This window comes from Ailuropoda melanoleuca, chromosome 9, assembly GCF_002007445.2.
Source record: "Ailuropoda melanoleuca isolate Jingjing chromosome 9, ASM200744v2, whole genome shotgun sequence".
Lineage (NCBI taxonomy): Eukaryota > Metazoa > Chordata > Mammalia > Carnivora > Ursidae > Ailuropoda > Ailuropoda melanoleuca.
Genome location: NC_048226.1, coordinates 93,097,000 through 93,123,741, shown reverse-complemented (window position 1 = coordinate 93,123,741; position 26,742 = coordinate 93,097,000). Strand labels below are relative to the sequence as shown.

Here is a 26,742-nt window from a genome sequence, read left to right as displayed (position 1 = left end):
TTTTGTTTTGTTTTGTTTTGTTTTTAATCATCTAATGTTTCCATATTGAGATATCAGAAATCCTCTATCAGTGCCATTGCTTTTGGGTTGGTGCACACAGGGTACATGAGATGGTTTTAGGTGGAGAAGAATCTGGGCCAGGAATGGAATTTTGCAGTAATTGACTTCTGGAAAGTTTTGTGGCTGTTTCTGATTTAGGGCCTAGAACAGCAAACCATTTCCCTTGTAGCCAGCTCAAGAGGACCCTGCTCTGCAAAACCTCCAGTGGCGGGAGGGGACAGATAGTTGTTTGCCCCATTAGTGTATTTTTACTCATGCTCCTGTTACAAAGCTGATCATTACGTATCTTAACTACCTGACTTTATTACCCACCTACCCAGCCAGGCTGTAAGCTCCCTGGGGACCTAGAAAGAGTCCTGTTCACTGCTGTAGCCCCAGAGCCTGGCTTGTTTTGGCGCTGCATACATGTTCAGTGTACGAATGCATGCATGCATAATCCAGCCTCATTGCCCTTCTCCCCCTACCCTCCCCTCATTTTCTGCTCTCTATGGATTTTTTAATAGAATCTGAAAAGGGGGAACAGGAAGCGTAATGGTGGCAGATAAAATTTTTAGTTTGGCTCCTCTTCAGTGGCTTTTGGGAAAGCGTTTTAAGGAAAGGAGTCTCACTTGGGGCTTGAGAGAGCAGTGAATAAACAAGAATGGACCTTGGCTGTAGTTTATGGGGAATACTTGTGCATTACCTTTCTTCAGTGTCCCCTTGTAACCAGTGTAACAGGTGACATTCTAGGAAGCCCAAGTGTGACCAGGCTTTTCCAGTTTGGAAAACTTGAAAATACGGTGGCTTGGGATTTAATGAATTTGTTTATTTCTGGAAGTGGAAGTGAATCTTACCCCCTGCTAAGTAGGGGACCTCCGCTGCTTTTTTCAAGGTGTGAATGAAACCTGTTCATTTGTTCACTGCACTAATTCACAGCGTTCAAAGCGTTTCTGTGGACCTTTTCCTTCATTTGGACAGTAAGTCGTGGATTACAGACAGGTGGAGGCAGAGGTGAGGGGGCAGAGGAACAAGAAACTGGCCTAGGTCTTACATAATTTTTTCTCTGGAATTAATTCACTTGGAGTATATACTCTAGCAACTCTATTTCTGGCTCCAGCATTTATCTTTTGGTGTCAGTCTTGGTTTCATCTCTGAGTTTTTTCAACAGGAGAATTTGACGTTCACATTCTGAGAGTGCCCTGTAAAGTTTCCAAGTACATGCTAGTTTCCCTCGTTTGTCTGGCTGGCGGGGGATGTGAATACATACAAGAATCTGAGGTTCAGTTTTAGCTGCAGCAGAGGCAGGCCCCAGGGGAAAAGTCAAGATAACTGGATTCCTGAAATGGTAACTTGGCAACTCCTCTTTTCTGTTTCTGAGCGTTCAAAATGTTCTTTAGTTTCAGAAGATAAGTAGCTCGTATTTGTGAAGGTCTTCCTTAAAATGCTGCATTGACTGCATCAAGAGCCCTTATAATCCTTACTCCCTTTAACTCGGGGTACATGTCTTCAGCTTGAAAGCAAGGTGGGACAGTGTGTATGACAAGGTATTAAAATTGATTGTGCCTTCCTGGCACCAGGAAAGGAAGGAGAAGTAACGTCCTATGTATTAAAATGCAAGGTTTTGTGGTGGTTCAAAGCACCTGCCAGCAAATAGTCCCAAGGTAAAGATCAGCAAGGTTTGGGTTTGGTGGAAGGGATTTGACATTTTGAAGGGCCTCATGGACGTGACCACAGCTGGAAGGAATGACCACCACTGGAATGAGGGGTAGCCGGAAGGAGTTAGGTGCTTCTTTAAGAAATCAGGCACAGATCCCCGAGCAGAGTAGGCTGGACTAGGACATCATAAAACCCTGGTTCAGGTATGCACCTGTTTTTTTCGTTTTGTTTTTGTTTTTGTTTTTTAAGATTTATTTATCTCTTTTAGAGAGAGCAGGGGGAGAGCCAGAGGGAGAGAGAGAATCTTGAAGCCGACTTTCCCTGAGCATGGAGCCTGAGCATGGGGCTCGATCCCAGAACCCTGAGATCATGACCTGAGCCGAAATCAAGAGTTGGAAGCTCAACTGACTGAGCCACCTAGGCATCCCAGTATGCACCTGAAGAAGGCTTCCTCAGCTGTGCCATGAAACTTAATGGTTAAATCGGGGGATCTGGCTCCCCAGGTGAAGGTTAATGCCTAGTCATTGAATGGATATGCAGACTAGCCTCCTGAATGCCCTTCTTCCCCCCCCCCCCACTTAGTCTCAGAGCTAATGTGTAATTGCTGGCTGAGCTCTGTAAAGGCACGACAACAGGTAGGACACTTCAGCCCCAAATGAACCATTTCCTGGTAAGCATTAGCAGAGAGGTCCTACCTGTCAGAGAGGCTCTGTATACTCTCTAAAATATCCTTTTATCAACAGTTGTTTTAACGGGAGATGTTTTTCTGTAGCAGCTGTTAAAAAACAATGGAATTATTCCAATGAGTCAATTTTGGGGAACTAAATTGAGGAATGATGCCTTTGAAGTCAGATACTAGAATCAAAAGGTTAAAAATACATTAAAAGTCCCAGTTTTATTTAAAAAAAAGTCTCAGATAAAAAGTCTCAAGCGGTTTCCAGCATGGTTGAAGAGATAAGCTTTCCACATTTGCATTAATTAGAATAAGAGTCATTTAGTGCTGATTATGGGGTCTGTACGGCTGTGACTCAGCAAAGGGAGACGGGTTCCATGGGTTCCATAATGCATTCCTGTAGGAGGACTGGAGCAGAGCTTGAAGGCCGGGCTTTGGGATGCCTCTCTGCTGCTTGCTGCTTGATTGACTGCATGTGGAGCATTCCAGGGAGAGGGGCCTGGGCCAAAGGAGGGTCACTGCAGGGACCCGATGGGCAACAGAGTATATGTGTGAAATTTTAGAGAACTGCCAGGTCAATTTATCAAATCTTTTCTGGGCCCCTCCTATGTGCTAGGCTGAGCGAGAAGGGCTAGGGATACAGAGTTGACAAAACCCAGGCCTGGATGGCCCCATGGGAGTTTCCTATATTAAAGGGCCCAGTAATAAACTATGACACGGTTATGGTCCCTAACATAACCTAGCTCTGCTAGTTTGCACACCAGCCATGTGAGATTGGCCTTATGCCTAGTTTGCAGATGAGAAACTCCAAGTGCATACAGTTTGGGTGCTTTGCCGCCAGTTCTGGGTTTCAGTCCCTGGCCCTCAGAGTTTATAGCCTCATCACACTGTGTTTCCCTTGGGCTAGAAAAAGGAGCCTAACTAGGCCGGCCCTGCAAATCATCTTACTGGCCTCCTCACAGATAGATGGGTAGATAGGTAGAGAGATTAGACGGATAGATCGAATAGATGGGACGCTTAGTGGTATCCCAGGAGGGTATAACTGAATGAGTGTGTGCATGTCACCTCTATGTTGGCCCTTGTTCCACTGGTTCAAGGTCTTCCTAATGTGCAGTGGCCTCACCTATCCTGTGTCTACCCTTATTATCCCCCACCATCCTTCACGTGCTCTTTCTATCCTTCTCTCTGGTATTTGTGCAGTTGGAGACCTTGGGCAGAGAATGCACAAACACCTGTGAGTCTCAGCCCCTCACCTGGAGGTGTGTATGCAGTCAGTTGTTTGATTAGAATCAAATAATTCTGCTTCACAGCCTGTGGTTCCCCTCTCGTACCACACTCCGCCTTGTTCCTCTGCTTTGTTCCCGGCTGCATTGCTGGGCAGGTGGCGCTCCCTGCCCTGCTGAAAGGAGCTCCTTCAGGCTCCCCAGAGGCTGGCCCTCAGGGAATCCGCCCCCAAATGGTGCTCACTCTCCTTTCTGCCTGGTTCAGCCCTTCTTCCATCTGGGGCACCTCCCTTTGGTGTGAGGGCCTGCGCCCTCCTGAGCGTGTCCTCCAGTGTCAGTCTATCTTGTTCACGAACCGGTGCTTGGGTTAATGTTCCCCGAAGGCGAGGACGTTTGCTTCCCTATCATTTCCTAATGAAGAGCCCACAGACAGTAAGGGCATCTGCTCACTTGTGCATTTGCGTAGACAGCCCAGCGCTCCGTTACGTTCGGTACGCATGTCGGGTGCTCTGCACCCTGAACGGCCACCTCAGGCCCGGTGTCACCAGAAGCAAGCAGGCGATGGCAGCGGCTTCCTGCGTGCCAGCTGGGTGTCGAGCAGGTTCTGAGTGCTTCTCCTGCCCAAACTCCTGTGAGGCTTGCAGCAGCCTCATTTTACCGAGGAGGAAACTGAAGCACACAGTGGTAAGGCTCTTGTGCAAGCGGGATGAAGGCCTCGGGTTCTGGCCCCCGGACGCCATCTGTAACCACAGCACCTTTGGTACATGGAGGCGTTCTCCCTCCTGCTGGGACTCTCAGTTTTGTGAATGGTATTTTTTTTTTTTTTTAATATCAAGCTAAGCGATGGGCTTACACTGCGAGTGGAAATAGAATCTCATAAAAATGGTGAGATAAACATAGCGAAACAAATGCCAACTTTGTTTTTAGTTAATTGAGAGTAATTTTGCCAATTCGTTTGACAGCAGCTTTTTATCATGGCCCCATATTCACCAAAGCTCATCGTCGTCAGCGTTGGACCAGAGGTTGTATGCTGTACCGCAGGCCGTCCTGGTTCCCAAAACCCGCTCTGAGATGGGGAGCGAATCACTGTGCTTCTCCGAGCCTCGTTTTCCTCGTCTGGGAAATAGAGACAGTCATTCTTCCTGGCAAATCTCTTGTGAGGCTTGAGGGAGACACCCATGTTCTCTCCCAGGCCCATACCTGGCACTACCAGGTTCGCTGTAACTCAGGGCTAAAAAGAATAGGTATTTCAGAAATCTGTCATTACTTGGCGCTGGTTTTCTGATGTAGGATGGGCGCTGAAGTATTTATTGTGTCTGCCACTAAGGCCTTGGCTACTTATTTTTTGTTTATTTTTAATCCATATATGGAGTACTATGGGTGCTTTTCTCAGCAGGGTTAAAACATAACACAAACAGAAACCAGAGGCAGCAAACCTTCCGCTGTGATACGCAGAAAGAAAATATTTCGTGTTTTTAAAGAAAATCTGGCTGTTGCCTGTGGAACACAAAAACTGATACCAGCTTCTCTTCCAACTGAATTTGAATGCCAGATTGACAGTGATCATGGGTGTCTTCCCAGAGCTTTCAGAAAAACAAAACCAACCTGTTGTGTTTGTTTCATTTTCCAGAGATCCCAGGGTTATCATTGGCTGGGTATTTTAGCTGCTACACGTGTGAGGACTCTTTCCATTTCAGTAATTAAAACAAAATTTTTTTTAAAGCTTGCTCTTGAATAAATATGATTATAATCACATTTTTCCTTGGTTTTATTTAGACCACCAAAAATGATTCTAGTGATAAGATCATTTTGTTTTGGCCGACATACATAAAATTCTCTTCATTCACGAGATTCCATGTTCACTAGTGCTCACAGGTTGGCACTAAGCCGTTTTTTTTTCTTTTACACTTAATGGTTAAAAACTCTTTGAGTATTACATTTTTATTTGTGTGTGTTTCTGGAAATTCCATAAGGAAGGTAGACTATTTAAAGTCATTACTAGTATATCCTAGTTTGGGGGGAGTTTTTTTGTTTTTCGGTTTTTTTCTAATCCTTTCTCCATGCTTCCTGTGAGAAAATGAGTGTGGGTTTCCAGGCCTTCCTTTTCTCATTGGTCTGGTGTTCCCTGAAGTAATTCACTCCAAATTTGTAGTCAAGGAAGACTCAGGTGTTAAGGAACCAGCGGGACCATCATTGTTAGCAACAGGTCTTGACTGTCATGGGCCATGAGTTGAATGTGGGGCAGGGAGGTTTCTGGTTCCTCTTTCACTGGCATTAGGCTCACACGTTGTGGGCAGCCACCCACTTAGGATGAGTGGGAAGGGGGAGTAGAAAGGAAAGAGCAGTTTCATTGCCTCCTGAGGAGATTGATCACAGTTTCTTTATGGACTGAGGAGATGTTAGGAAAGACGTTTTCTTTGCCAAGCTGACATGCTCCATCCATGGCCGCTGAGACACTTAGAACTGCATTGCTAAATTACCCCTTACCCCCGCCGGCTGCACCTTACCATCACAGTCCACGTGTGGTCACCGTGGTTCATTATCAGTGATTCCCAGACATAATTAGAGGAAGCCATTGGTCTCGCTGAGTGGCGACACCTGTCTTCACTATTCCCAGCTGTACCCTGGCTCATTCCCTTTGATTCTCAGCTCAGCCCCCTTAACGCTTGGTCTTCATAAAACACAGCTCGCCCTGCTTAAAATCTTTCTTGGGCTCCCTTATCACCCTTGCAGGAAAAGTGTAGTTACCACAGTTTGGCTCCTGTTTTTACCTTTCTGGCCTTCCGTTGAGCCCCACACCCTGTGGGCTGAATCACACCAGACGTGATCACTTTAATCCAGTGATAGATCCAGTTCATGGGGTATGGCTATTTTTAGAATGCTTGTTTGCCCAATATTAATTTTCCTGTTCCCGTTGCCCCAGTGTTTGAGATCTGGGATTATGATTACTGAGTTTCTTAGTTTTGTGTACAGAAATTTTTTTTTAAAGGCACTCTTTAAGGTGCCCCAGACTTTCAAGAAATGTTGTACATCTGATTGGCCACTTCTGTCCCTTTCTGGAGCTGGGTCCTGTCTGTGAGGATGTCTGCCCTCCATGCCAGTGAACTGGGGGTTAGGGAGGATGTGGGGTGGTGGTGAGAGCCGTCCCGATCACATCCTCAGTCCCTCATGAAGTAGCTTCCATAGTCAGTGAAATGTCTACTTGTGGGCTCTCCAGATGAGTTCCTCCTGGTTTCTGGTGATTTCCTGCATCAGAGGAGTCTGACTGCTTGTCCTGAAGCTGCTCAGACTAATGTGCTCATGAAGACTTTGCCTTCCATCCAAACAGGGGCTTCCCTTCCTATGTGGCACATTCTTTTAAGCGCTCTCCCTGGGAGTTTATCCTGGCTTTTCTATTTAGGCAGCTACTGACAGGATTCTACTTTCCCATCAACCCAGATCTGAATTCTTCTGCCTGATTTTCAGGCCTCTACTGTCTGGCCCTTCCTTCTGTATTCAGATGCACCTGTGACTTGCTGTTCTTACCAGGCTGTCTCCTCTCTCCGCTCCCAAACACTGTCCTTACCTCCTGGCCTTCACGTGGCCTCGCCATCCTTTTGCAGCCATCGACTCCCAGCCATCCGTTAGAGCTGCTCCCAGATCCTGTGTTCTCTGCAGAGTGGTCCTTGAACTACTCCAGGCTGCGTGGACATAATTTCCCTCCTTCCTACAGTAGTCACTGCGGAGCTCACAAATGAGTGCCCCGCCAGCCACATCCAGCCTATAGACATCCTGTGTGTTCAACCAAATTTGACCTGGTGGCTGTCATGTAAGTGTCAAGAAACTTCACAGAGATAGTGGGTTTCCGGTTTGCTTTGAAAAATCAGACCATTTGGTAACATGACTCTCTTAACCTAGTAGCTGCCTTTCATAAATGGTGAATGTTGTTCCCATGTTGCCCCAATCATACCCTCTCCCTGTAACAGACCTTATTAAGCTCTGATAATATCTCTTACTAACATTATCTTCCTGGCTCCAGGAAGCATCTGCATTTGTGACCCCTTGGTTTCCAGTCTGTATCATCCTCTCCCCCTACCCTCTATTTTCAAATTATTTGTGTGATTTTTGTGAGAATAGGGATGGCAGCATTTTTTTTTAATAATTTCCCCAAGGGTGTCCATACTCTTCTACCAAACTGATCATTAGTTTTGATATTTTAGCTTGAATGCCATGGTTGATGTACACATGACAGAACTTTTTTTTTTCTTATTTAATACACCCTACCTGGCATTGGCAGCATTTGAAAACCTTTGCACCTTAATATTATCGTGAACAGATTATGTGACACATACCTCCGAGTCTCTGGGGGTAGTAGGCCAGGGCACAGAGCCGTGGAGGGTGAGTCCCAGCTGGAAGGGAGAGGACTGGAGAGAGGGAGAGAAGGAGACGACTTCTTCAGCCTTTAAGTCTCTATTCCAGCATCAGCTTCTCCAGGAAGTTCTCTGGTTCAGTTTAGATGTGTCCCTCTTGCATCTTCATGGCATTTATTGAGCGCTTCCTGTTCTCCTCTTAAGCACCTGTGCATACAGTATTTCATTTGATCATTGTAATAGTCTTGTTGAGGTGACAACTCTTATCCTGTTCAACAGAGAGAGAAACTGAGGCAAGAACTTACATAAGAAGTTTCCTAACAAGTGGTTTGAATCCAAATCTGTCTAGATTCCAAATCTGAGGCTCTAGCCACCCTCATAAGCTTGCCCTCCTCTACAGCACACCCCTCTGCACTCGTCTGATAGATGCTATGCCTTTGCTTTCCTGTCTGTGAACTTATTGAGGTCAGGGAATGTGTTTACTTATTTTGGTACTCTAGGCACCTAAAACAAGACAGGCACTCAGGAAGTGCCTGATAAAGGAGGTAAATGTGAATGTGTTTCATTTTCCCCCCAACTTATTTGTAGATTCCCCCCCCCCTCTTTCTAGTTGAATTCTCATGTGGTCCTATTTGGGATTAGGTTTTTTTTTTTCTCTTTGGGTAGCCATTTGTATTATAGAAAGGGGGAAGGCACTTAAAATATTTAACCTTTCAGATTGCCAAGGGGATCTTATTAAGTGTTCATAATTACATTCACGAGTCAGGATGGGTAATGGATATCCGTGCGGAGTACAGATGGCATCGGTTTTATTGCAGTTGGTAGACCTTAAGCAGTTTCAGATGAGATTTTTTAAATGTTTTGATTCAATTGTTTTTGCAAGTAGACTGATAATAATTAAGCCATTTTTCAAAAAGGAAAGATAAATATACAAATATAAATGAAATTTATAGTTTTGACTAAGACATCTAAAATATGGACTCACAATACCATTTTGTTTCTCCTTTTTTCCTTATTTGGTACAGTAAGTAGAGAAATGATTATTTGCCAGATAGATTATTGAATTCCTGGAACACTACATAATTGCAGAGTCTTAGATGCTTCTGTGCTGATAGTGTGATCAGAGCAAATTGGATTATAATTAACCTATACCACCAAATGTAGAAAATGTGTAAGATGCAGAGTCTGTTAGAGGAAAATGAGCTACCGTGTGCTGTGGCTGGAATCTTGATTCCTGGGTCCCCCACATGTATAAATGAGTCTCAGGAGAAATGAATGAAGTTGCTTTTTAAAAAAAATTTTTTTAACTTTTGATAAATATTTCAGTCTGAAGAGCTGAACCAGTCCATTAATTGTAGCATCCTAGTCTCCAGACTTTGAGATAGAAGCCTCTCTTCTCAGAAAGCTCTGACGTAGTGAAGAAATCAAGAACCAAAGAAGGTCTCCCCTCCCCCAAAAGTTAAGTTTCAAGTCCAGTTAATAAGCATACATCAATCTTTCTATGGAAAAAATCCAGCAGTCGTGATGGCATTGACTATAAAGAGATTTGTAAAAACTTAAAAGCAGGAGGACAAGCCATAAATGGTAGGGAATCATTGTTTCTGTGGGTCTGCAGGGCTCTAATACTGCTAGCTACCTTTTATTGAGTGCCAGGCTTATTTATTCCTTCCAACAGCCCTCATTCCCGGTTTTACAACAAGGTAATTGAGTCATTGGGATGAAATAACCTGTCCCATGTCTTACACCTCGGGTTGTCTGACCCCAAACCTCTGTTCTCCTGTCCAGCAATGCCACACTAAGTAGGATGCATTTTCTGTGTGTATATACATACACACGTAGTCAGAACCTATTTGTTATTTGGAAAAATAACATGTTTGTTATATGTTATTTGGAAAAAGTGATTCTATAAACACATACATTCATTCACCCATTCTTAGACAAACCAGTGACTGTTCCACTGCATGTGTTCTGGGTTACTTTAAATGGAATGATGCTATTAATGCTTAAGAACAGTAGACTGACATTCACATCTCCTTGTTTGTAAATTTCAGTAAAAATTGAAATGTGGTTGAATTCTAATGTCGAAAATTAAATTCTCTTTTGATACTATTCCCAGCTCTTGGTAAATAATTGTTCTGAATTTTAAGTAACTGGATAATTTTTATTATTTCATTACAAATTTTCATTCTTAAACAGAATGTCTGATGAGTGTTTATTTCCCTCTCTCCCACTTTTCTCTTGCCTTTTATTGGCTTGGATACATAACTGTATGGCTTGAAGTTGGAAGAGTTCATTGTCGTGACTAAATTATATTGCATGAGTCATGCTCTAAGAACAGGCTAGTCCTGATACTCATGGTGCTGGCATGATTGGCTCCTGTCTGTCACAGGAGACTGTATGGCGAGAACTCCTTCCAGCACTAGTGCTAATTTGTGAAGACTTAGCTGTCAAAAATGCTGTAACCATTATCACAATTAGACTCTATCTCATTAACATGCTCAGGATTTCAGGGAAGTACAATCACAATGAATACATAGCACACTACTTGTCTAAATTTGTATTCTGGGCCAGAGTCAGTCACCAGTTTTACGAAGATGGATTTTTCTGATGTCCGTAGATGAGGAATAAAGAAGGTAGAAAAGAGATAAGGAATATTAGAAAGAGCACTGGTAACATAATCGTCATTCAGGTCCAACTGCGCTACTCACTGGTGTTGTGACCTTCTTTAAGGCCCCTTGATCCCTCTGAACCATGGTTTCCTTATCAGCGAAATGAAGGCAAGAACATCAGCCCTACCTGTCTCTTGTTGATGACCACATGAAATGAGTGTTCGCGTGGCAGTTTCAGAAATTCTATAACAGCATAAAGATACTGAGCTAAGGCCCAGACTCAGGTTTCTAATCTGGTTCGTAGTCGATGTTCACGCAGAGTTAGACCCCATCTCTTTTTAGCCTCAAGTTTGATAGTGGTTTTTAGTTCAAGGGGGGCGGTGGGTTCTGCACAGAGCAGGGTCACCCTTGGCTATGGATGCCCCAGACTACTCGGTGGACCAGCTCCCCCACTTAGCACCATATGCCCTTCCTCCCTGCTTTCACTTCTCTCTCTTTCTCCACTACTTTATCTTTTACTCTTTCTGATCACTGTTCTAGCAATTAGTGAATATTTTTAGGGTTGAGAGACCTAGAAATCATGTAGTCAAATCTGTTTATTTTTTAGATGATGGAACAAAGGCCGAGAGGGTAGCATATTGCTCAAGAGCACGCAGCTAGTAAGCAGCCACGCTGGTGAACCCCGTATGCTCAGTTTCGAAAGCAGATCTGTTTTCCCCACACAATGCTGCTTTTAAAATTTTGTTCCCATGGAATGGGGCTCCCCCACCCCCATTTAAAAATATGGTTGCATATCTCTGCAGAAGTGGGTTTCTAACACCTACCATTCACTTGCAGTGTGGCATGAGCCAGGTCCTCATATTTCCTGGTTTTCATGTTCAAGGCTCCATGTGAGACAGCTGATCCATCTTGCAGAGAAGCAGATTGTGGCAGAAGGTGTGGGTAACTTCAAAACCCCTAATACTGGGTGTATGATTCAGACCTTACATGAGAAAAGAGTAATTTCCTTTGCCTCCCCCATGTATTTCCGGGCTAAAGCAACCACAAAGTTCAGAGGAAAGTGTAGGATTTGTGTACTTCTGTGAATTTTTTTTCTCTCGCAATCTCGAGAATGAAAGTGCTGGAGGTTTGGGGGTTTTGTTTTTCCTGACAGGCAGGTAGACTAAGAGGCAGAAACCAGGATCTGTTGTCCTTACTAGCCGTGTGAACTTCCAGAACTCCCCTCACTTCGGCTTTCTCATCTGTGAAATGCATTTGAGGGCTCCTGCCTTGTTTGTCTCGTTGGGTTCTGGTTCTGCCCCCAGCATGGTTCCTGGGTCAGAGGGTGCTGGGTGGTCCAGGAGCAACAGTGGTTTCTCCTGCAGTCCACCCCTGCGTTAGATTTAGATTCAACAAGGATATCTAATGCATGTGGATTAACCACCCCAGGAACTATTTTGGGTATTTTTGTCCTTTTTCTCAAATGTGTGTATTCCCCAGCTACAGAACCTGATGGCATGTATTGAAAAGAAAGAAAAGACCAAAAAAATGTTGATTTGCATGGAAGACATTTGCAAAGAAAGAGGAATGTTTTCTCATTGGCAGATATTGTCTTCATGTGTTTCTAATGAAACAAAAGCCAATGGGTCTCCGGTTTATTTCTTTGTTTCCACTCTGACGTTGTTGATGTCAGCAAAAAATGTGGGTTTGTTTTTTGGAGAGGGTCATGTTTTCTTTTTCCATTTAGCATAGGAATGGTGGATCCTACCTGCCACACCCCTCTAAAATAATAAAATATGTCTAGAATATGGAATGTGGCTACAGCTTTCTGTGGTCGGTTAGATCCAGTCTAAGGATCTGGACTCAGAAAGTTCTTTTGAAAATGCTTATGTAACTGTAGTGACAAACGCGCATGACACTGCCTAATAATTATTTACTATGCTTGTTCCTTTCTTACTACCTACTTAATATCGTATGGAATTGAGGAGCCCACAGTTTTAGGATGTTAGTGGTAATTTACATACACTATTATGAACGTGGCCCTTGGATTTTCTTCAGCACAGGGAACATAAATGTTCAGCCTCATTGGGAACCAGTCTACCCAGGATTTCTTCCTTCCCTTGCTAAGAGTACATTTTTTTGCCCAGTTGAGCTTCACCCAGACAGGTCAGGCTTCCTGCACTCTTGACACGTCTGTGAATGCTGTTTCTAGCTGGAGAGCCGTCCTGCCGATTTCAGCGAGATGGGCACACGCATGCCCGCAGCTCTCAGTCAGCAGACATGTTCAGAGCCGAAGACGACATTTATGTAATCTGGGGACAAATTTGGAAACTCCTGTGAGAAATCTCACAGAAATCATTTCCAAATGTGAGCTAATGGCTGCCTTTTATGATGTTTTCTAAAGCATTTGAAAACCATTTCTATATCTGTACTTCCTTTATTCCCACCCATCAGACTCTCCTTTCTGGTGGCATGTTGTCAGATTTCGAGTACTGTGACACCAATTTTGGATATCTGTCGTGAGAACACTTCAGTATCCTGTTGCTAACTTTGTATGTGCCTTTCTGGCTTTAAAATTTGGGGGGTTTGCTTATATTTGTAAAGATGGGATTGTCTAAACATTTTTCCCATGTGGCAGAAATGGAATTGATACTCTGAATTTGTTTTTGTTGTATTGGATTGAATTTTCTGGTTCTTTCACCTCAGCTCAACTTTGCTTTATCCTTCTTGTTGTCTTAAACTCACTGGACGTAGAGAGCTAGTGTGGCTTGTGGTCACTGGTGTGTTTCCCTTGTTGCCTGTGGACATGACCTCGCGGCTCCCTTCCATCCTTGCTGCAGAGTGGTCGTTACCTGGGAAGTGAGTGGCCAGACTGCATGAGACAGACAGTTCTGTTCCCCTTGTGCCCTGATCCTGCAGGGCCGTGGCTTTCTCCTCGGTCTTACTCAGATTCCCGAGGCCTGTGGTCCTCAGCCAGAGCATGTATCGAAACTCCTCCCTCTTGAAGGTTCTGATCTGGACGGGCTGGTGTGGGGCTCTGGTGTCTGCACGGAGGAGCTCTCACAGGCGAGTCTGATGTGGCAGGTGTCCCATTAACCAGCCAGGCCTCACAAAGACGAAACACAGGTCCTCTGGGAGCATTCCTTCCACCCTCGGGACGGGCCTCCCTCAGCGGCAGGCCGAGTCAGTCCTTCTACCCTCTGCCACTGGCTCATTTAGTTCCCTCTCTTCCACTGCCCTTCTGGCACCCTCATGAGCTACCCATTCCTCTGCTTCTGCTCCTTGCCTTCTCTTGACTCCATGCCTGCCTCATGGTTGAAGGTCGCTCATGTTGCCACAGAGCTTTTTCCCAAGCATGTGCATTTTCACTTTTGGCTCACAGAACACAAGTGCTGTATTCTTTTTCTCAGATTGGGTTGGACCTGCAAATCACACTTATCTCTGCTTGGTAAGAATTCAGGTCAGGTGCTCACCCCAGATGTTCACAGCTGTGCTGGGCTACTGTCAGAGGAGGCCCTGTGGTCGATCTGTCCAGGACTCTCATGCTGGCTTTTTTTTTCATTTTCAGGGTACCTGTCAGTAACATGGACCATCAGATGTCTTAGCCAGTTCACCCTTTGTATTTCATGATGGGGTGTGGTAGACAAGACCCCAAATTTTGAATTAAGAGTTATGAGTTCCAGGGGCGCCTGGGTGACACAGCGGTTAAGCGTCTGCCTTCGGCTCCAGGCGTGATCCCAGCGTTATGGGATCGAGCCCCACATCAGGCTCTTCCGCACTGAGCCTGCTTCTTCCTCTCCCGCTCCCCTGCTTGTGTTCCCTCTCTCGCTGGCTGTCTCTATCTCTGTCGAATAAATAAATAAATAAATTAAAAAAAAAAAAAGAGTTATGAGTTCCAGTCCTAGCTCATACGCTTGTTGGTATGATCTGGGGCAAGTCATTCAGCCTTTCTGGGTTCCACTTCCTCCTTTATAAAATGGGGGCTAATACAGCTTTTCTCACAGTAATAACGTGGAATGTATTTGACGTTGCTTTATAAAATGTCACAGAATTAGAGGAGATTTTTTTTTTTTTAAGATTTTTTATTTATTGGACAGAGATAGAGACAGCCAGCGAGAGAGGGAACACAAGCAGGGGGAGCGGGAGAGGAAGAAGCAGGCTCATAGCAGAGGAGCCTGATGTGGGGCTCGATCCCGGAACGCCAGGATCACGCCCTGAGCTGAAGGCAGACGCTTAACCGCTGTGCCACCCAGGCGCCCCTAGAGGAGATTATTGTTAACAGCCCTGGCAATATAGTACCCCACCTTTGTTTTCTGAGGACTTCCCCCACCCCCACCCCTGCTTTATTGAGATGTAACTGACACTGGGTAGGTTGAAGGTGTACAACACAGCGATTTTATATATGTATATCATGATTGCCACAATAAGGTTAGTCAACACATCCATCACCTCACATAGTTACAATTTTATGTGTGTGTGCATGGTGAGAACTTTTAAAAATCTACTGTCTTAGCAACTTTCAAATAGGCAATTCGGTATTATTAACTACAGACACCATGCTGTACATTACATCCCTAGAACTTAGTCATCTTACAACTGGGAATTTTTGCCCTTTGATCCCTCCCCCCATCCCCACCCTTTTTTTTTTTTTTTTTTTTTTTTTTTTTTTTAGCAGATGAGGAACTGGGCTCTTGGAGTTTGCTATGCCTAGGATACCATACCTTATTAATAGCAATGCCAGACCCAGAAGCCAGGCCCTTGGGGGTCTTTTTATATCTTTTTTCAGGGCACAGCATCCATTCATTCATTGAAGGTCCTGAGTCTGAATCTTTTTCTTTTCTTCAGAGAGGCTTACTTGTTTTTTGGAACTTAACTCTTTCCTTGATCACTGTACCTTAGAATCTGTTCCTGAACCTCTGATGAAGCGCAGACATCATCAGGACATTGACTTCTGTAAAATGTAGCTTTAGCTACATTTAGCTTGATTATAAGTACCTATGTCCCTCTTCAGTTGTTCTAGAACTATTATCTAAAACTGTTTATGGAATATAGTTTTCCACATGCCTTTTCTGTTGTAAAGTTAGAACAAAGAAGCAAACAGTAGATCTGTCTATGATATGATTCTTTTAGTCACCATTTTATTTCTCAGAGTGAGCACTTAGCTCTGTGCATTCCCATGTTTCCAAAGTGCTTTCTGGCTCCCGTGCTGGCCATGAGGAGAGCTTCTGCACACAAGCATGCCAGGATGTCTCAGGGGGACTGGTAATTGAGAGAGGGGTATTGACCTTGTGGTCATCAGTCTGAATGTGCCTAAGTGAGTAGCTGCCCAAAGCCATTACTGCAGCCTTCCAGGAATCTTTAATAAATGAATTAGTGGGCTTTCTGTAGCTCTTGATGACCTGTAGAAAGCCTCATACAGGCTTCATTTGTTCACCCATTTATTTTCTTCTGTTGGGGCCAGAAATCTAACTCCATATGCGGAAATCTCCCAGCTGTGGGTTTCAAAGCACTTGGAAGAGGAGAAGGAATTGCTATTTGTTGACTGTCTTCTTAGTGCTAGGAGCTTTGTATACTGTCTAATTTCATTCTCTCTAAACCTCTAGATATGGTTATGATTATATCCTCCTATTTTACAGATGAAGCCACAGAGTCTAAGAGAGTTTAAAAAAAAACAGCCTAAGGTCACCCAGAGACAAAGCACCACAGTATTACATGGAGCGATAGCGTGAAGAGCCTGTGCTCTTATGCCTCACCAGGGAGTCCCCTTACCAGTTAAGGACAGGGAACTATGGGGAAAAGAGAGGTTCACTGTCCATTTCCACCTACAAATGTAGGGAAATAAGAATTACAGTAGGTCATTGAGGAAGACTTGAAGAGCTGCGTTTGACTCCTTTGGTTCACTTCAACATACATCTGCTCTATGCCTGAAACTGTGCTAATAAGGAAAAGCAGCACATTGCGATTTGCTCCTCTTGGACCCAAGGCAGTGGACTCTTGTTGATCAGATTTGAGTGAAGTAAAATAGTCTATCATCAGGTGTTAATTCCCAAGGTACATCCCTGACAGTGAATGCTTTGGGAGGTAAGAGGAAGAGAGAAGTTGCCATATCACATTGGTATTTTTTGGCGCAAGAAGGAGGTTAAGCACCCCTTTTACCGTTTTCCGTTTAAGAAACTTGGGCACACTTAAAGGTAAATGATGGTTCAAGGTAGAGTGATCCAGTGCAAGGGTCTAGACCAGAATCCACAGCTTCCTGATTCTTTAGCCTGGTTCTCCGTCAACTAGATAGTTGTCTTCTCTCTACCAAAGAAAACCCAACGTCCCCACTTCTGCACTGTCACCCCATAAAACAGTTATGCCGCCATGTACAGAGTAAGTGAAGAAGCGGCCTCTCTGAAAGGAGCTCAAGATGCCAGCAGGGCCTATCTTCCATGTGTCGGTGACAGCCAGGTCACTCCATGCATCCGTAGTCACAGCAGTCCAGTTACCTGTCTCTGTCTCAAGGCCTGCCTTTCTGATGTGGTGCTTTTCAAGGGGAAGCAGTGCAAGCAGGGATGTGCACACCAGCATGAGAAGAATGAAACAATGATCGCACATAAGGTGCTCTGGGTTATAGTGTTTAATATGTAAAAGGAATTTACTGCAGCGTTTCCCTTTCTCAGATGGAGAAACTCAGGACCAACACAGATAGAGGCCTGCTAGGATGTCAGCGCCAGTTAGTGGTTGAGCCAGGACCAGACCAAGGCCTCTTCACTCAAAGGCCCAAGTTGTATACCTGCCTTACCTCCTTCACCTCACAGAGGGTCTGGGGCCAACGGGATTTTGAACAAGTCTTAGGGGTCAGAATGATGAGCTTTGCAATACACGAGAAACAAATAAACAAATCATAAAATGGGCAGAAGATATGAACAGACACTTTTCCAATGAAGACATACAAATGGCTAACAGACACATGAAAAAATGTTCAAAATCATTAGCCATCAGGGAAATTCAAATCAAAACCACACTGAGATACCACCTTACGCCAGTTAGAATGGCAAAGATAGACAAGGCAAGAAACAACAATTGTTGGAGAGGATGTGGAGAAAGGGGATCCCTCCTACATTGTTGGTGGGAATGCAAGTTGGTACAGCCACTCTGGAAAACAGTGTGGAGGTCCCTTAAAAAGTTAAAAATTGAACTACCCTATGACCCAGCCATTGCACTACTGGGTGTTTACCCCAAAGATACAGACGTAGTAAAGAGAAGGGCCATATGCACCCCAATGTTCATAGCTGCATTGTCCACAATAGCCAAATCATGGAAGGAGCCGAGATGCCCTTCAACAGATGACTGGATTAAGAAGCTGTGGTCCATATATACAATGGAATATTACTCAGCTATCAGAAAGAACGAATTCTCAACATTTGCTGCAACATGGACGGCACTGGAGGAGATAATGCTAAGTGAAATAAGTCAAGCAGAGAAAGACAATTATCATATGATTTCTCTCATCTATGGAACATAAGAACTAGGAGGATCGGTAGGGGAAGAAAGGGATAAAGAAAAGGGGGGTAATCAGAAGGGGGAATGAAACATGAGAGACTATGGACTATGAGAAACAAACTGAAGACTTCAGAGGGGAGGGGGTGGGGGAATGGGATAGACTGGTGATGGGTAGTAAGGAGGGCACGTATTGCATGGTGCACTGGGTGTTATACGCAACTAATGAAGCATCAAACTTTACATCGGAATCTGGGGATGTACTGTATGGTGATTAACATAATATAATAAAATAAAATTAAAAAAAAAAAAAGAATGATGAGCTTTGTGATCAGAGCCGATAAGATACTAAGTTTCATCTCTGTGCCGCCTACATCCATCTGGGGTGCACATTATGGTCACCTGGGGAGCTTTAGAAACCTGCCTGGGCCCCACCACAGACCAGTTGAAACCACTTCCTGTCCTCCTGCAATTGTGATCTCTCTCACCAAAGGTTGTCACTGTAGTTTGACAGTGCAAGGTTTTCTCCAAGTGCCATCAGGACCCCCAGGGGTGCCAGTAAAGAAACATATTCCAGGGTCCTGTCTGTTTCTCTGTAGTACAATCTTCTGGTGTCAGGAGCTGGGCTTTCTCATTTATAGCAAGTTCCTTTAAGGTAAAACAGTGTTCTGGACTTGGTTTGTTTTTCTTCTAGTCTGCCCCTGACCCCCACTCTGAGAGGCCCCTCCAGACCCCCTCCCACACTCTGCTTCTGCTCCTTTCCCTTCTGCATTGCCACATCTGGAGTGGAGGAAAGCAGGCATGACCCTGCCTTGGAAGGGGCCTCTGCACTTCAGGGTTTTAGATTGGTTTGGCTTTTCTTCTTCATAAGGGAAAGATTTAGAACATAGGCCTTCTTCATATTAATTTTAAAACGATGAGTGATGATTACAACACTAAAATGAACTTTTTTTTTTTTTTTAAAGAAACTATATATTGAGCCGTGGGTCAATAAGCAGTGGGGTCGTATCTTTCTCCATTAGCCCATCCTTTTTTTGAGCTTCATTTGTGAAGTTACCCGTTGCAGCATCACTAGAAACACGACTATTGCCTGGCACTCAGCGCTGACTTCAACATATCAGAAAAAGTGTTTCCCGCTTTCCTCTCAAATATGCAGGGACCCAACAAAGCAGTGATACTAGAAAAATGTACTAGCAGTTATTAGCAATATTCTCGAAAAGGAAAGTGACAGTATTTCTTCCTTCTCAGTTCATACTCTACTGACTTTTTTCTTTCTGGCTCTAGGATTTCATATTGTGCTTATTACAAAGCAAACAAAATGGGTGTACTCTTGCTCTGTGTAATGATATTCCACAGATAAAGAAAACAATTTAAATGAAGGACAAAAAGCCTCCCTCAAGAATGCACAACTGCAAAATGCATTTCTGACACCTTTTGAAACTTGAAATTTGAAAATTTCACATTTTTAAGGAAAATACTGCTTATTTCCCCTCTTCAAGTTTATCCTCATAGATATGGGGATTCCCTTAGTGTTTGTGCACATGTCTTCTGCGTGCTTACTGTATTATGTCTTCATATCATTAATTTTGTGTAAGCTAGTAAGATCAGAAATGTGCTTGGGGAAACAATTTTTAGAGCTGTGGACTTGGGGGAGGTTCCTCCTTTTCCCAACCCTGCCACCATAAATGACCCTTGTTATTGTGATCTATAACCATTAATTCAGTTTTGTCTTTACATTGCTGTAGTATTATGTAAAGGTTTTGTGATATCTGTTCTAAAATCTATGCAGTATTGAAAAACTGATTTATTATAGCAGGAAACTGCACATTATGATTCAGTTGGATTTTCTGAACATTGAGGACTGAAGGAAAGATGAACAGGCCTAGAAAACAAATGGAAAAGTGATACTTGAATTTTCAGATGACTCTTAGCAAGTTACTTAATTTTTCTAACTCCCTTTTCTTCACTGTAAAACAAATCCAGCATCATTACTTCATCAGGAGGACTGTTTAGAGATTGAGAATATTCATGTAAAGCACTTGGCTCATAAGATTAAGGATAGGAAGAGCAAGAGGAGTTTAACAAATCTCAGTTGAAAATGAATCACCATCTGGAAACAACTTCTAACACAGACCACTCTGTGACCAAAGGTTTGAATTTGTTCCTTGGGCGGAAATGTCCTTGTTCTTGTCATTGTTGCTCTCCTGAAGTATATCAACTGGTTGTATAATGTACGTTCAGAGGGAAAGAGGCTGTCCCCAGACACTCAAGCCAGCACCTACCTCCAACCAACTAAAGCAAGCGATGGAGAACAAAATAAATAATATAAAGTTAGGCCTGAAATAAATGGGTAATTAAGGATCAACTCATTCAACCTATTAGTAACTTAGTAATTCTTGCTTTTTTTTTCTTCCAGAATAAGGATATGTAGTTTTTATTCCCACAGAGATTCTACGCATTATAAAAGAAAGTGGGGAAAAAAATGAAAACCAGACAAAGCGGTACACAGTTGTTGTAAATAGGGGACAGGAGAATGGTAAAATAAATTTAGTAATTCAGGAGTGGAGATAATCATGTAGAAAATCGGTAGTTTGAGTGGGGACCATTTTTTAATATGAAATCCCAATAGTGAAAGCAAGTTTAACTCAGTGGATAATCAACCCAATAGCTTGTTTAGTTTCATTTAAAAAAATCTCGTGGCTTCTATCATGTTTCTGAAGGATGCAAAAATAGAAGACCAAGAAATATGGTGACGTGGGTTGGTAGGTGTTGGAAGCTCAATTTCAAAGTTAGACGAGTAGCCTGAGCATCTGAGCACTGCATGGAGAAATGGCAGAAATGCTACTGATTTTGTTCCCTCCACTCTTCTCCTTGAGGTGGTAAATATTCTTTTTACCAGAACTCTGTAAGGCATAACTTCTGGGTAGAGAAAAACAACTACTTCGGAGTTATGTGGCATACAAGCAGTGCAGTGTCTTCATGGTATATCATTGCCTTTTTTTTTTTTTCTTTTAAGAGCGAAGTGAGGCTGAGGATATGTAGGGGGAAACTGCCCCTTTAACACATGTGCCGAAGGGTCCCCTTTCATCTGGGTCTGGGGCACTTGTCAGTCGGCAGCTCCTCAATCCTGCTGAGTCTTAAGAGCAGCCTCACTCCAGTTGGAGGAACGAGGACTGAGGAATGAGGAGGTTTGCTGCTCACAGAGCAGGTGAGACAAGTTGGAACAGCCTGGCAGCCAGCTCTGTGGGTCAGTGAGGGTGTTGCTGGGGACGCAGAAAAGCGTCTCCTGCCAGTGGACAATGTGGTCCTCGAAGTGCTGTCAGGTGGCCCGGGAGCCTGTGGAAGAGACAGTGATTTGTTTGGCCAAGCAGCTTGTTGAGCATTTTGTTTCTGTGTTGGTGACTCATCTGAAGCTGGGAGATGAAGGACTCCTTGGGTGTTGGTTATAGGAAAGACTTCTGTTTCAAACAAGGAAGATGAATGTCAGTCACTAGGAAGCAGTCACTTGACCAGACCAGAGAAATGGCTTTCAAAGGTAGAGAGAGACACCAGAATAGTCTGTAACTCTTGTTCAATTAAGCATTATTATTGTTTGCCTTCCTCTCTCTTTTCCTCTTTTTTTTTTTCTCCTTCCCTTCCCGTATGTTTATCTGTTCTGTTTCTTAAATTCCACATAAGAGTGAAGTCATATGGTATTTGCCTTTCTCTGACTCTTAACTCTAGGAAACAAACTGAGGGTTGCTGGAGGGGAGGTGGGTGGGGGGATGGGATAACTGGGGGATGGGCATTAGGGGGGCACTTGATGGAATAAGCACTGGGTGTTGTATGCCACTGATGAAATCACTGAATTCTACCTCTGAAACTAATGATACAGTACATGTTAATTAAATTGAATTTAAATAAAAATTTTTAAAAAATAATTAAGCATTGTTGTTTCTCCCAGCAGCTTCTACCTGCTGGACAGAAATTACCTTCCTAAGGTAACTCTGTGTTCTGGAGGGGTTTTGTGTGTTTCTTTTGTTTTTTAAACAATTGCCTGCTCCCAAAGAAATATACGGGGTGAAGATCTGGCCTAGTCCCTTTAATTTTTATGCATGTTTTAGTTGAAAGAATATCTTTATTCACATAAAACAAGATAGCAAAATGAAAAGCTTTTTGACTTGTATAAGAAACTTATCTGTAAAACTAGTTATCCAATTAACCTTTTTAACAACGGAAGTTATTTCCTGGGGCGCCTGGGTGGCTCAGTCGTTGAGCCTCTGCCTTCGGCTCAGGGTGTGGTCCCGGCATTCTGGGATTGAGCCCCACGTCAGGCTCCTCTGCTATGAGCCTGCTTCTTCCTCTCCCACTCCCCCTGCTTGTGTTCCCTCTCTCGCTGGCTGTCTCTCTCTCTGTCAAATAAATAAATAAAAATCTTAAAAAAAAAAAAACAATGGAAGTTATTTCCTTATACTTTTACACACAGAGCTGTTTCTGTGTTAAAGATCACAAAGAATTGAATGTCAGAATCAGGCATCATCCAGAGTATAAGGGTCTTAAGAAATATACTAGTCAGACTGCAGATCATAATACATCAGTGGGTCTTGAAATGAATTACTTTACTGAAAAATAGTTCGATCTTACAAGAGGGGAAAGCCTGGGTCCAAATAGAAGAGTGACTTCATTTAGATCTTTTGTCTTAGATGTCTAATAACTACTTATGCTTTGAGGTAATGCCTCACCATACCAAGTCCTGGGTACTAGGAGCCCGCATTTGCCCTCCTTATCTAATGCAGAAAACACATGATGCAACAATTAAAAATAACCCTACCCTGACATGGATGCAGAGGCCTGCTCTTCTCACCAGCAGCCCTACTCACCCAAGACAGGGACTCAGCTGGTAATGACCCTGAGGCTGCCACCCACCATCTGGGTTGAGGCCTGTCTGTAGTTAGGAAGCAGATACCTCTGGTGCCCAAAGAGAGAGCCAGCTCTCTGTTACCAGAACCCCTCAAGGCTGAGATGATCACCACGTCTAGGTGAAACCCGGAGGGAACTTCAGTAGATGGCGTGCATGACCTGAGCTGCAGCTTTACGTTCAGCTGGCTTGTTTACCAGCCTTGTTTCTCTCCCACTGTTGCCCCTCCCAGCATATGTAAACAGCCATTTGAACTGTCACTACCTGTATTCCTAGGACATCCTGTTAGCAATTTTTTGTCCACTTCCTTGCAGTTAAAGGTACAGTCAAGGTCACACAGTGGCCATTTTATTTGGGAACTGTATCACAGAAATGCACACTGGCATTCTGTCTCTGGCTGTGTGGGTAATTCTGAAAACCTTGGATTTTACTTTCAAATTCATCCACAGCTACACCAAGCTCTGCCTTTTTCCTAAGTCTGAAGAATGCATCCCAGACAAAAGGCCAATTTCAGTTGACCTTAATTCTCCCTCTGCGGCATTCCTTTAGTTCTGTGTGTTTGAAATTCAAGGCCTGTGCTGGTTTCAAGTACACTTTTTTAAAAGCCTAAAACAGAAATGTATTATTGGACTGATAATGCCTCACGGAGGCCAATAATGGTTTTATGTACAAGCCACAGTACTTTTTTTGTTAGCAGTTTAAGTGCCTTTGACCATTCCTTCTCCTCCTCCCCCCTTCTCCTCCCTCAGGTTTCTTGAATCATGCTAAGTAACTCGATATTGCTCTTATCCTGCATAATGTCAGCTAACATTGGCAAAATTTGGGGGGGGAGTGCTTTGGGGGAAAGCATTGAGTTTAACAAACAGTAGTAGAATTTCGTGGACACTGCAAATGATTCTTGAACTGCAGAATTATCAAGAAGCCTGAATGCATCCCTCCTCCTCTCAAATTTAGTATACCGTGCAACAATAATGCATTTTTAAACATTTGGAGAGTAAAGATCACCCATGATCCCACTACCCTAACCAAACTATGTTTGGTTATTACTTTTGTTTGTTATTACTTTTCAGTCTTTGTTGCCCACATACATTTTTTTAAGCAGTTGCCACTTTACATTTTTCTTTTTTACTTTAACAGATAGCACAAATATTGCACTATAGCTTTTGTGTTCGTTATTTCAAGGGCCATATAATAACATCATCACATAAGTGTTTCTTAATTTATTAAAGCCATTTCAATGTTATCAGTCTCCAGAGTTTGCCTGCATTTTGGCTGACACCATGAGTGCAATAATCCACCTCTTTTGAGTCATTAGCCAGTTGTCCCCTATTGAGTGATTTTCCTAGGATGCTTTCCCAGAAGTGAGATTCTTGGGCACAGGGGATGGAGCGCCATCTTTTGGGAACTTGAGCTGACACATTGCTGTGTCAATGTGTTGTGTAGCCCCACCAGCCACAAGGAAGGGCCATGTCTTTTGAAGAGACTACTCTCACAGCTGTTCCTGCTGGCTCCCAGCTAGTGGCTTACTGGGTCTTTCTAGAGAGTGGGCCTCATCACCTTAAGAGATTCCGTAGGAAGTGGTTCTCCCCAAGAAGAAAATTCGTCTGAGTTCCCTGCTCTTGTGAGGGAAGTGTATCCTACCCAAAGGGCATAAGAGGTCTGGCCTCCGCCCCCACCTCCCACAGACCTCATTGTTTCTGTAAGGATGGGGTAAAGGAGTTCCTTCAATATGCAATTCATTTATAAATGTCAAATTAGACTTTTATTGAGGGAAAGCGGCTTCTGCCTAGATATCAGAATGGTTTAAGGGCCTGCTGTGGAGTTAGACTGTCTAGGTTTGACTTTCAGCTCCCCATGACCTGCAGGGTGGCTGTGGGCAAGGCACTTAGTCTTTCTCATCTGTAACATAGACGTTCTGATCTAATCATCCCCATCACATTAGGTTAGTGGGAGGATTTGATCTGACCCTCCGTCTAAAGTGCTTTGCCCAGGGTCTTGCGTAGACTGCTCAGTAAGTGTTGACTGTCAGTATTATATCATGGCACGCCCTTTCTTTCCCTGCTCTCCAGAGCCTGTGAATTACTTGACTACTGTAGCTCTTATGAACTCTTTTTCCTTAAATTCCAGTAGCCCCAGGAGCTGGTATAGGGGTTAACGGTGGGCTTTGGTTTAGCAGTGAACTCTCTGCTCTCTACAGGTTTTATACGGGCTTCCCCAAACCAGAGTGTATGGAAGGGAATGGCTGTACTTCTTTTGTGTTGGGGCAGTGGCTGCCAGATTCTTTCTGGAGCCTATTGGAGGTTCTTAAGATTGGTTGATAAGACATACATGCTGGAAAGTCAGAGAACTGCAGTGGTTTTGCTTTTTCTGTTCCATTGCTTACCCCTCCACTCCTTCCCTCTCGTCTCTCCTCCAGGATTAGCATTGGACTCTCCCCTCCTATCGTCACGGTCTGGATTATCCTACTTACTCTGTGCTGCATTCTTGGAATAATTTCATCAGATGTATCTTCCACTTCACTAATTCTCTTATCAGCTATGGATAATGTTTAACCCTTCCTTTGATACTTTTTTTTTTATTTTTTGTAAGATCTATTTAGTATTTTTCACAAGTGCCTATTATTTATAATATCTTGTTCTTGTCTCATTTTTATTCTTATTTTAGATCTTTACTTTTTACAAATTGTGTAATCTAGTCAATAATTATATGCATTAATTCTCAGGAAAAAAATTTTTTTTCTGTTTTTCACATCTTGTTGATTCTCACTCATGGTGGATTGTTTTCTTTTAGGTTTTCGTATTTGGGAAAGATAGTATCATTATCAGGAAGGCTTTCTCGGTGGGCAATTACTATGGCCTGACTGGAGTCCTTAACCCTCGAGAGGGGTTTTACATTTGATTCCCCCCAGGGTGCTGCCAGCTCCAGACCATTTTTGTTTTATTTAATTTTAAAACAGATTTTAAGACCTCAGACTTACTGAGTAGCAGGCACAGGTCACAGAGCTCCCTACTGCCACCATCTGAGATTAAGTTTTCATCATGAAACCCACCACCCCTGAATCACTTTTCAGCTTGAGATCCCCCATAACACACAGGTGGAATCACCCACCAGTGCCTCTGTAACCTCAGGTGAGCTTTCCCTCCCACCAAGGCCTAGACACGGACAGACCAGCCTCCTTTCAACTCCCTGTGCCAGAGGGTACACTTTTCTTTTCCCCAGTTCATCCTTTCATCGAAATTAGAGCTCCTCAAGGGGCGCGGCTTTGAGAGGGAATACACCTCCCTACCTGTGAGTTATCTTTTCCTGTCTCTACGTAGGTGTTGAAATCATAGCCCCACCTAGGTTACCAGGAAATGGCGATGCCTCGCAGGCCCGTGGCAAAGTCGGCTCATGCTCTTACTGCTCCGATCTTTCCTCAGCTTCGTTTCCTCAGTTCTTACAGGTTCACTGTGGATGTTGATCATGCTCGATCCAGAAGCTGTACTGTGAGAAGCCCTCCTTTCCTTTTTTATTTTGTATTGGGGAAAGTAGAGGGAACTCCCTTCCAAATCCTGATTGCTTATTTGATTGTTCACATCTAGAAACATTTGTGAACATCTCCTGTTGTTCTTCCTGTGCTAGGTACTCTGGGGAACCGTGGAGGAAACAAGACATGACCCCTGTCACAATTCTTATTTAAAGCCACCACTGGCTTTCTTTTGCCTTGAGAAAAGGGCCAGATCCTTGGCTGGGTTCACGATGTTCTTTGAAAGATCCCTCCCCCCCTTTTTTAACCCTTCCCCTTTCACGCCAGGAATTCTAATCCATGTAGCTTCTCCTTGCCTGTGCTTTCCCT

At 43.7% G+C, this 26,742-nt stretch overlaps 1 protein-coding gene and 1 long non-coding RNA gene across 11 annotated transcripts in view; one reads left to right on the top strand and one right to left on the bottom strand.

Moving 5' to 3' along the window:
- The window catches only part of LOC117803825, a 32,271-nt gene extending 20,773 nt beyond the window's left edge, over positions 1–11,498 (bottom strand). For 2 of the 3 annotated variants that reach the window (XR_004627933.1, XR_004627934.1), the window contains exons 1-2: positions 11,374–11,498; positions 7,923–8,147 (exon numbers count right to left, since the gene is read on the bottom strand). This is a non-coding gene — a long non-coding RNA (uncharacterized LOC117803825). Of the gene's footprint in view, positions 1–2,704; positions 2,887–7,922; positions 8,148–11,373 lie in introns of those variants that run through there. The other variant, XR_004627932.1, reaches the window with a different exon arrangement.
- The window catches only part of ASAP1 (ArfGAP with SH3 domain, ankyrin repeat and PH domain 1), a 335,958-nt gene that overhangs the window by 130,555 nt on the left and 178,661 nt on the right, over positions 1–26,742 (top strand). The window lies entirely within an intron of this gene.